We start from the raw sequence: 11,938 nt of genomic DNA on the forward strand, positions 1-11,938 counted from the left end.
TCACTGCTACCTTTCATTGTTTCCTTTTTTTTTCACTTTTTATTTATTTGTTTGTTTATTTATTTATTTATCGGGGTGACAACTGTTAGTAAAATTACATAGATTTCAGGTGTACAATTCTGTAATACATCATCTATAAATCCCATTGTGTGCTCACCACCCAGAATCAGTTCTCCTTCCATCCCCATATATTTGTTTTTTCATTTTTTAAATGAACAATTTGACTGAAAAAATTTTAGTTTTATAATAATCATATTTCTGCATGTAGCTAATTATATTACTTCCTGATATCACTCAGTCATTTTACCCCCAGTTTGGATACTGTTTCACAAGCCCCTTCTCTCTGCGTCCTATTGGTCCGAATTCCTCTCCTCCATATCCGTTCTCAGAGCCTATAACATCCTCACCAAACTACCCGCCTTACTCCCCACCCACACATACACTAGCACGTGCCCACACACACATACACATTTTCCACAGCCAGTAAAGGCTGATGGTCCACCCTTTCCTCCCAGTGACGGGCAGAGAATTCCAGACAATTAGTAAAGGAGAAAAAGAGATGTACGAGTATATTTGGAATGTGGTACATGATACGAGAGGCAGAAATCAGGAGAGAGAATCCTGTGAAAGCAGGAACGCGGATGTAGGCAATTTCCAGAAGCCCTCATGAGCTCATTTGGTTGCACATTATCCAATCGTTGTCAGAATTCCAAACAAACTGCTGCACTTGTTAATGAGCGTCTTAATGACCCTTTAATTTACTCAGTGAAGACCAATTCATAAAACATTTATGTGCCATTATGCGGGATTTCCTCTGTCTCTCTGAGGTGAATCTCTCTCTCCTGAGAGAGACTAAGAATGGGAATGGACAAAGTTTTTTTTGTTGTTTTTTTTTAATTTATTGGGGTGACAATTGTTAGTAAAATTACATAGATTTCAGGTGTACAATTCTGTACTACATCATCTGACAAAGTTTTTTTAAAACTGGGCTCCTGGATCACTCTTCCCGCTCAAAGTCAAGAAGGGTTGAAGAGGAGAATGGATTTTGTGGTAGACAGACCTAAAGTTAAGTCTCCCCTCAGTTTCTTACTAGTTTTGTGGCCTGTTATTATTCGAGTCAGTCATGAATAATAATAGCGAACACATATAGAACATTAAGAGCTGTGTGGTACTCAAATACTTTAAAAGTTTTATTTCACTTACTCCTTATAACTACCTATTGATGCAGCACTATCACTGTTCCTATTTCACAGATGAGAACACATCATAACATGTTATCTGAGGCCGGCCACAGTGATCAGCTGTTTTTCCTGTTTGATCCTTGCTTTATGAATGCTGTGCGTGAGATGAAAGTCGCGGCAGGTTTGCAGCTATCACAGTCTCACTGTACGGTTGGACGTATCTCCTGGTTGTGTCAATTCCGGCTTTGTGGCTTTCAAACTTGGGCCTGGCCCTTTTATAAATTCTGTAAGTTTGTTAGTTGGCTATATTCGTTTTCTATTTCTGTGTAACACATTGCCACAAACTTAGTGGCTTAAAACGGTCCATATTTATTATCGCCTAATTTCCATGGATCAAGAGTCCACCACGTTTTAGGTACGTCCTCTGCTCAGGACCGCACGGAAATCAAGGTGTCAGCCAGCTGTGTCTTCTTCAGGAGGCTTCACTAGGCTTGACAAGCTCTCTCAGAAATTAATTCTCCCTGTTGGCAGAATTAACTTCCCTGGGACCATGTGATTAAGCTCTCTGATTTATTAACTGTAAAAGCTCGGGACCACTACTAACCCCTAAAGCCTGCTGGTAGGTCCTTGCCACGTGGCCTCCCTACAACATGGCAGGCTGCTCCTTCAAGGCCAGCAGAAGGGCATCTCCTATTTCTTCTCATATTTTTAAAGGGGTAATCTGATTAGGTCAGGCCGACCCAGAATAATCTCACTTTTGATTAACTCAAATTCTGCTGATTAGGGATCTTATTACAGCATCAAAATCCTTTTTGCTACATAATGTAACGTCACGTGGGTAATATCCTGTCACATTCAAAGCTTCTTCTCACACTCAAAGACGGGGGATTCACAAGGCGTGTACGTCAACGAGAAAGAATCTTGGGGACCATCTTAAAATTCTGCCTACCACAGTGGCAAACACTAGAATGTTTGTGTCCCCCCAAAATGCGGAGGTTGAAACCTAATCCTTAACGTGATGGCATTAGGAGGTGGGGGCTTTGGGGAGATGATTAGGTCATGAGGGTAAAGCCCTCATGAACAGGATTAGTGCCCTTATAAAGAGACCCCAGAGAGTTCCCCGGCTCTTTCCACCACGTGAGGACGCAGTCAAAAGATATCCACCTGTGAACCAGGAAGCAGGTCCCCACTAGACACTGAATCTGCAGGTGTCTTGATCTTGGACCTCCAGCTTCTAGAACTATAAGAAATAAATGTCTGTTGTTTATAAGCTACATAGTCTATGGTATTTTTGTTAGAGCAGCCCCAAAGGACCAAGATGTACATATACTATTTTAATTCCCTTCCTGCTTAAACTTGGTACATGAATTCTGTTGTCTGCAGTTGAACCCGGAGCAAAACAGTAATAGAAAGCACAACAGATCTTTGAGGAAATGAGAATACAGGGCTTAGAGGCCTTCTAACCTGATAGAGCAAGGATCCAGTTATCAATAAAGGATGTGATATGACTAGTCTCCAACACTTAGTGACAAAACAATTTCTTAAATATCGCCTGTGTCTACCTGAAATGAAGAACATGGAATAAAGACTGGTGGTCAGAGTAACAGCTATGATAGAATATTATCAAAGGCTTGAGGAATAAAAACTGTGGAGTATACCAGGATTTATAAGTGTACTGATAAGCTTAGAGAATAAAAATTGAAAGGCTAGGGTTTTAAGTTTTCTGCTCCAAGTATGATCAGAGAACCAGGGAGTTTCTATGACTACCCAGAAAGAATGAATCTGTTATCTCTTGCAGGGCTGATGCAACTAAAATCAAACTCAGAGTCTGCAGTAGTTTGTTTAATTACATTGGAGCTTGAACTCAAAGCCCTATCATGTCTTTTTAAAAGGGTAGTTATTAGACTAGAGTAAGATCTCAAGAACTGTAATAGCAATAAATGCGTACCTTGAAAAACAAGGCAAGTTGATACACATCTGCAATGTGAACGAATCTCAAATGCATTGTGATGCATAAAAGAAGCCAGTCTCAAAAGGTTACATGCTATGTGGTTCTATTCACCTGACGTTCTCAAAAAGACAAAACTATAGCGATGGAGAACAGATCAATGGTTTCCAGGAATGAGGAGTCAGGGGCGGGTGTGACTACACAGGGGTAGTACAGGGGATATTTGGGGGGTGATGGAATTATTCTGTAACTTAACTGTGGTGGCAATGACATGAATCTATGCATGTTAAAACTCATAAAATTATATTCCAAAAGGAGTCAATTTTACTGTAGATTAAATCTTTTTTATGAGGAACATGAGTGGGAATGGAGTCTCATGGAGCTAGAACAGGGAGAGAAAAATATAATTTTAGATCAGGTCAAATTTTCAATGTAAACACCTACCAGAGATTCTGGATGCAAAATATTGACTCAAGCAACTGGGAAGGATTCCATTTATTTGCTTTTTGATAGACCAAAAGTAGAGTCAACAGTAACCTATATGAATTTGAAATGCCAGAAAGAACTTAATAAAATATAGAGGAAAGAACCAAAAAAGCTGGGGAGATAAGACTATAAGATCAGATTGATCCTGCGTTCACAACTCCCACTCCAAAAATAACCCGTGAGAGAGTTCAGAAGACTCTCTTATCACCATGGTACTGAGAAATACACTGATGATAAAAAGCACCAACATCCTTTAAAACCACGTTAGTAGCTACCCACTGTAGGTGGAGCATAATAGCGGGAAATGCTGCCATTATAATGAGCTCCTTGATTTAAGCGACAATGATGGAACCTTAGGATGACAAAGGACTAGTAGGTGTACTCAACCACCAGAGAAAAAGTAGATGCAGTTACCATACTAGACAGCAGAGCTAGAGTAACAAACAGAATGGTTATACCTAATGGGATCTCTGGAGGGAATCAGGATTCTGGGACTGAAATAAATGGGCTACCGTCCAAAGTTTAACTTCATGTGCGCAACAAAAAAAAAAAAAAAAATGCTAGGCTTAGTAAGCAGAGAAGATTGATTTGAGCCGCGATTACAGAGACTCACTACCTCTCACCCAATTTCTAGACCGATGTCAGTTCAAAGAGCCACGGTTTCTGATTAAAAAGGAGACTAGGTACCCTTAAAAAAGAATTATGTAGTAACATCGCAAGCGTGTACCATAAAACTTTCACCTGACTGTTACTGAAGGAACATAAAATATGTTTCAGGGTAATTGCACCCTGGGAAATAAAGGAACCCTAGGCCCTTGGGGAATGACTTGATGCTTGGCTCACACTAACCCCTGGCAACACAGAACAGCGCTATGGCCCACGGCTAGGGCTGTGGAAGTAGGGTCAGTGGAGTTGGATGTGAGTCCCGCCACGGTGATTTCACAGTTCATGGCTGTATAGCTGAAAGATAATAGATAACATTTACTCACAGGCTGCCAGCTGTGTGAGGGACGCGAAGCCACAGGAGACTCTGGAGTAGGTCCCAGATGCAGTGACAGCTCTGCCACTGGGACTTCCTGACTTGGTAGGTGTCTGGCTGACTGGCAGCCGTGTGAAGCCTGTGGCCGGCCCCAGTAGGAGAACCACAGCTCAGGCATCTGGGGCTTTGAAACAAAGCTATGCCCTCTCAGTGGGTAAATGTGCTCTTAACCATTCATGGATGGGCGGCGCAGCTCTCTGGTGCTCTTGCCAGCCTTTCTGGTCAGTCAGGGCCTGGCTATAGTTCCCTGGTCCGACAGCACCACCGACTTGGTTCTGCCGAGGAGCAAAGCACGGGTCGGGGCTACCACTGGGCCCTGCAGGTGGAGACGGGGTCTGCCTACATCTGAGCGCTGGTTGTTGCAAGCTCCTCCCACTTCTCCATCACAATCAGCTTCCCAAAGTGGAGCCCGCTAATTCCCTTGCAATTCTCGCGGGGTGAGACTGTCGTAGGGGCCCCCAAGAAGCAACCCACGATGCTGGGATGTCCCCCGTGGGCTCTCCTTTCCCAGTGGAGGAACTGTAGGCTCAGGGGAGACCCTCGGTGTGGCCTGCAGTGGGGCAGTGCGATCGGCATGTAGCTGCCCCTCTTCCCTCCTCATACGGCCCGTCTGGGTCTCAGTGGTGCCGGTTGGGGCTTCAGCCTCACGCCCATGTCCTAGGATTCTCTCAGCGGCGACTTGTCCATGAACAGTTGTTAGCTGTTGTTCTCAGGAGAGGGCAAAGTCAGAAACAACCGATGTTGCCATCTCAGTGTCATCACCCCAACAGTTGGTGGCTTGGTATTTGCCCTGGCAGAGACAGAATGTCCCACTGTGGGAAAACTGGTGGCCTTGCAACTGAGCTGCCCATCATGAACTGAGGCTTGCCACCCAGCTTTGGGGTGTATCGCAAAACACTTCATGGTCCGATGGACGTGACAGACAATGGAGAAACTTAACGGCAGGACTCATATTCCCAGGGCACCTACTCCCTCCGCATGCCCATCTCTACTTCAACCCATGCCTGCAGCCGTCACAGGTATTCCCTAGGACGCGCTGACTGAACAGGTGCAAACCAGGAGCCTGCTTTCTAGGTGGCTCTGCACAAATGCTGGGATCAGACGAAACCAGGTGGTAACTCCACATGGAGTTAGGCCCACAGGACAGGAAGGAAAAGCATCTCTCCCAGTGGGCAGACATGTAAGGGTATAGCTCACACTCCACTGTGTTTGGGAAGAGAGATGCCCTGGGGTGTGGCTCTTCTAGAACTTACAGGCTGCATCTGACCTGGAGGTAATAAGGTTGGAGGACTGGTGACAAGGAGGGTAGGAGACGCTGCATGTGGATGGACCTCTCAGAATGAACAGAGTGTGACAATGCTCTGTGCTTCCTACTAAGGAGGAAGCTCAGAATACACGGGTAGGTAAACAAGCTGTTCCGTGCACGTCAAGGCCTGTTACTCCAGCCACCGCATGTTTGCTCAACGCGCTCATGGACAACATGGCCACAGTGATGGAGATGGACGCTCTGCGTGGCCTCCACAAGAAGGACTTCCCCTGCCTGGGACATCCCACAGCTCAGAACACACCTTGCCAGCAGTAACAATCACCCTGGATCCCTGGACATGTCCCAGACCTCTGGGAAAACAGCCTGACACCTCTGGGGAGGCTGATAGTACCGCAATCCCTTCTCCATGGAGGGGTAGTACTTGTTCTGACTGGAACAGACATTTATTCTAGATACAGACATTTATTCTGTTGGGTTGAATTGTGTCCCCCAAAATCTATATGTCGTACCCCTGAATGTGACTGTATTTGAAAATAGAGCCTTTAAAACAGTGATTAAGGCTATTAGGGTAGGCGCTAATCCAATCCCACGGGTGGCCTTATAAGAGGAAATCTGGACACACAAAGAGACAGTGGGGGTATCTGAGCACAGAGGAAAGGCCACGTGAGGACACAGAGAAGGTGGCCATCCACAAGCCAAGGACAGAGGCCTCAGAATAAACCAAACTTGCTGACACTTTAATCTTGGACTTCCAGCCTCCAGAATGGTGAGAAAATAAATTTCCATTGTTTAAGTCACCCAGTCTGTAGTATTTTGTTATGGCAGCCCAAGCAAACCAATCCATCTTCCTTGCCCACCAGGCTTCTGAAAAGCAGATGATTCATGGACTTACTAATGGTTTATACAAAATCTTGGCATCATCTCTCAAACACTGCTTCTGACCAGGGAATTCATGTACAGCTAAAGAATTGCAGTGATAGGCTGATGTGTATAACATTTACTGGTCTTCCCATGTATCGCATCATCCAAAGCAACTGGCCTTACAGAATGGAGGCACCAGCACAGAAACAACAGCTGGGAGGTTGAGGTGTAGCCCTACAAACTGTGGCATATGCTTTAAGTGAGCAACTATTAACCTAGGGGTGGTTCTCAAACCAAAATCAGGATAAAGAGAATGGGTACTGAGCAGGTGGAAAGGACAGCTGTCCACAGACAGGAAGTTCTGGCTCCTCCCTTTGGCTACAAATGGGATCGCTACCGGCACAGCCTGCAAGCTAAGACCCTGCTTCCTCTCACTTTGTGGTCCCAGCAGCACTTCCGGTTTGCTGCTGAACTGAAATTCAGAAGGCCTGGTTTCCAATTCTGATGTCTGGAAACGTGGGAATCTCCCTTAATTTTTCTGGGCCTCCTTCGCCTTCTTTGCCAAATGAAGAACTAATGAAGCCTACCTTGTGAAGATTCAACAGGACAAAACTCATAAAACCACTTCAAAATCTGTCAAGTACTCCATCAGTATAATAGATCACATGTATTTTCCCCAAGGAAACCTAGGTCAAACCTAGTTCAAACCTGAGCCTAGTTGCTCCCATTTGCAAATGGCAGGGAAATTGAGGTAGATGAAGATAATAAGCCACAAAAGAGTTTAGACCAGAACCCCTGTCACCTGCCCTTCCCCACACACAGGCCCACTCCACCTCTTTCTAAGCTACTGATGCAGTTTCTGAGCTCTTCCCCTTCCCTGGATAAGAGTAAAAACAGCAGCAGGTGAGCTGTGACCAAAGGCTTACACTGTCAATATGTCTGACACAAGACTCCTCGTTGAGAACATTTCCTCCAAGAAAGTAATTGGACAGAAAAGCAAAGATTCCTACAGAAGGAAATTTATTGCAGCAATTATTGGAATAACAAAAGTTTGAAAGTAAATGTCGTGCAATAAAGGATTGATTACATAATTACACAAATTATGGCATTTATCTCTCCAGTGGCAAACCAGGAGGTCGTGTGAAATTGCGATGTGGATATTATAGAGAACAATATCCAGGACAGAATAGCTGCGAAGAGCATATACAGCGTGATCCTGTTTTTACCAATCAATCAATCAACCCTATAGATGTATTTACATGCAGACAAAGACTGAAAAGATATACTGTGGGGCCACATCATACGTAAGTATTTAACTCCTCTGAATTCAGCTCTGTGCTTCCCCAGCGCAGGGGCAGGGGCAGGCGGGCGGGGGGTGCAGAGAACGACATCAGTAGCGCAAGTCAGACCTGCTACTCTACTCACTGAGCCCATGAGGGGCCTGGGGACCCGCGGCTGCTGCCAGTTCAGTCCCCCTCACTTCCCATCGGCCTTCTCCAATGTGAGCGTCCTCCCCACTGAGTGTAACTCTGTTTCAAACTGTATTTTTCAGACTACTTGTCCCCTCAATGCAAGCCAACTGCTTTATCGGAGGCTCAACCAACAAAGCAGTGACCTGGTCAATCCCGGAGGAAAACAGGTCGTATGGGCTGAGCGGTGGTATATGTGCTCCCTGTGTGACCCATTCCTGAGGAATTGTCCAGGGTGATTTCCTCCTCCATGTGGACCGACTAGACCCTGACCTCCATGACCCTGACCTCCATGGTCACGTCCTCCCCAACAAACTGTGTACAGTGGGGATCTCTATGTGAAGCTGTTTCTAGTTTTCTTCATGATTACCTGTAGCTCCAAGTTTCCTAAAACGAACATGTATTTACGTAATATATTTTTAAAGGACAGGTAAGGCCCCCAGTCCTAGCAAGTACCAGACCAAGTGTCTTCCAGAAAGTTCCCTTTAGGGATCTCCACTTTGCCACCCCCCAGAGGCAGCTTCCTGTCAGGACTCTGCAGCGCTTTGCAAAGCTTCTCTCTCTCTCTCTCTCTCTCTCTCTCTCTCTCTCTCTCTCTCTCTCTCCCTTATCCACGAGCATCTCCGGGGGTGATAGCATTAGGCCAGGCTGGGCAGCACTGGATGGCTGCAGGGCCCAGGGTGCCAGGCAGCTCGGGGCCATCTCAGCCCATCGCTCCCGGGCTCCATCAGCCCTTGTTAGCCCTCATTACCAGCCTGAGCCCAGACAGGCTGCCTCCACGCTGGGTCCTTGATTTTTCTATTCTGAGAGGGTTACTCAGGCCAAATCATCAAATCAGGTTATGCTCCTGCTGTCTCGGGTTTATAGCTCTCTGACAGGACCCCCGCCCCAGTCCCCATAGGCTAGGGGTGGTCCTACCCTGGTGCCCCAGCAGCACACACACACACACACACACACACACACACTCGCTCACAGACACACACCCGCACACGCTCACATACACACTCTTCCACCCACAATCACACGAAAAAGCGTTCTCGATCACGGTGACATAAAGACCCACACTCAGGGCTCCTCCGAGGTCATGAGAAACCCAGACCTCCTGCAGTCTCGAGGCTTCCAGAATACTAAAGAATGAGAAATTGCAACAACCGAGTCCCCATATTTGTTGCTGTTATAAATGTTTACGTTAAAAAAATTATCATCATGGGTTTCAAATGCAAGATAATTGTGTTATCCACAAGATGATAGGATTTATGAACTATTAATTCTTAGGGCACTGTAGGCAGCACGCTTCGGTAATGCAATGTGCTTAGAGCCGTGTAATGAATGTCTTTTCCTCTCCATCCTGTCAGCGTATCTCAGACTGCATATGCAGCCTCATTTGGAGATAATATCATGAGCCCGTATCCAAAGCCCATTGCAAGCATGAGGCCCAGCCCAACGGCTCCTGTCAGTTCCCGAATGCGCACGCACAGGAGAGGCCCGGGGCCACACGCACTAACGCCCACAGGACCACCTCCCCTGCCAGGAGAAAATCCCAAATCCTGTGGCTCACTGGTCACCTCAGTTACCTCCTGACAGCCCTGGGGCGGCCACCCCTGCACGTACACAAACACTTTCAAGGCAGTGTGGCGTTAGGGGAAGACCCTGGCCTTTAGAAGCAAACAAGCTACCTTTTGAAGCTTTCTTCCATCCCTTAGGAGTGGTTATTTAAAAAGTCATTTGCAAAAAAAAACCAAAAAAACTCATTTGTCCTCTCTAAGCCTCAGTTTCTATATCTCTAAACAGGATCCTACGTCAGTCAGTGTCGGGACCCCAGGAAATGCTTGTACAGGTACCTAGAACGTGCCCGGCACATCGTTCCTTTGTTATATCTGATGCTCTTTTCCATCCATTCCTTGGCTTCAGACTGCCATTAAGACAGACTAGTCCTCTTGGGAGGAAAAAAAGTCCTAAATTCAAGGAAAAACTGGTCTCTGAGGCATGGAGCAAAAAGCATCAAAACATCTGAATTCTGGATTCAGTTCTCCAAAAACAAGTTGTGTGCAATTGGCAAGGCATTGCGTACACTTAACTTCAATTTTCCCATCTATGAAAGGGGTACATTGGAGTGAATCCCCTGAATCCCTTTCAGATTCAGGGGTCTAGACCTCTTCTCAGAGGCAACTCTCTTATCTAAAGTGCACACCAACCTTCCCAAACTGGGCTGGTGAAATTGTTAAATTAGGCCCGATACCAGATATATCCAATCCTGCCCTTATTTCTAGCCCCTCAGCAAGCCCGTGCCTCTGCCATGATTCGGGAAGCCTTATCTCTTTCCACGTTCTGCCCTCTGATCCAGAATGAAGCTAGTGGGGGAGAAAACCACTGAGAGTCCCGGAGCTGGTGGGTGGGCAGCCAGGGGAGGCAGAGGAAGACTCCGACATGGGATTTTGAATTTTCAAAGTCAGAACGGAACTCTAAGAGCTGGGCCAATCTGGAGCACGGAGGCATGTGAAGTGGCAAAATGGGCCCAGACTAGTTTTAGTTGGTGCTGGCTTGTCCAGCACAAGCCCCAAACCACGGAGGGGGTCAGTAAACCCTTGGCCAAGCCTGGGGGCGGGCTTAGCTTTATCTGAAACATAAACATTGAGGCTGAGAAAGAAGTGGTTCCCCAAAGTGTAAGAAATTGCCCACAAAAAGGGAGAGCCGGTACCGAGTGACATAACAACAGGCACCCACCTCAGAGGTACCCCCGTAGCACTTCCACAGAATCCTGGACTCCCCTCTTAAATGACTCCATTCAGGCTATTTAAAAAAACAAAAGAGTTTTAGAGTAAACTCTCTTATAGTCCCAATCCCTAGGAAGTGCTTGGCATTCCGTCGTTTCTCAATTGTTCATACAGCGATCATATGATGAGGAGTCCTGTGTGCGGATGGTTTGCCAGGGGACCCTCTATCCAACAGGCTGATGGGACAAAGCTGCTTAGTGGCCTTCTGGGTTCCGAATATAAACTTCAGGGTGTCTAGGAATCCCCTACAAAACTTTTCAAAGATGTCTTGGTCCTAACCCCAGAGTTTCTGATTCGAGGGGCCTGGGATGGGGTCTGAGGTTCTCCATTTCCACCAAGGTCCCTGGTGATGCTGCTGCCACTGGTCGCTGGTGGGGACCGTACTTTGCTCAACAGAACCTACAAGGGAGGCCCTGAGCATCAGGGAGGAGCCCTGTTCTGGCCAAAGTCATGCTACCCTTTATGATACAACAACTATATTCAAAGCAGTGCTCCAGTGGCTGCTATATTAACCGAGCATTTTCAAAGGGCTCTGCTTGTTGGGGCTCCTAATGAAAGGACTGGAATTTTCAAAACGATCTGGTAAAAAATGTATTCAATTAAAGCGATTCAATTTTTAAAGGTATTTGTTCCTTCGTGATGGCAAAGCCATGCTTTCCTAATTAAAAGCTAATTACTTGCTAACAACGCCTGTCTCTCACGGCTTTCAGCACAAGAAGGCAGAGGGAGTGGGAGAGCCGGATGGCGGATGGCGGTGCTGGGAACCCCACGAGTGAGGAAAAGACGGCACTTCTCCCCCATCCCTCAGAGGCCCTGCAGAATGAAGCTTACACCTAGTATCTTCCTTCATTCAACAAGCATCTCAAGCATTTTAAAAGAGAGATTTTGAAATATTTATACAGCGGACCACGTC

The 11,938-nt window shown here is 46.2% G+C and overlaps 1 long non-coding RNA gene across 1 annotated transcript in view; it reads right to left on the reverse strand.

The window, feature by feature from the left end:
* The window catches only part of LOC109444937 (uncharacterized), a 109,380-nt gene extending 98,227 nt beyond the window's left edge, over nt 1–11,153 (reverse strand). The window contains exon 1 of the long non-coding RNA XR_016018261.1: nt 10,976–11,153. This is a non-coding gene — a long non-coding RNA (uncharacterized LOC109444937). The remainder of the gene's footprint in view (nt 1–10,975) is intronic.
* Between the last annotated feature and the right edge of the window lie 785 nt (nt 11,154–11,938).

The sequence above is a fragment of the Rhinolophus sinicus genome, chromosome 13 (assembly GCF_057876585.1).
Source record: "Rhinolophus sinicus isolate RSI-liver-muscle chromosome 13, RSI-T2T, whole genome shotgun sequence".
In the NCBI taxonomy this organism is placed as follows: domain Eukaryota; kingdom Metazoa; phylum Chordata; class Mammalia; order Chiroptera; family Rhinolophidae; genus Rhinolophus; species Rhinolophus sinicus.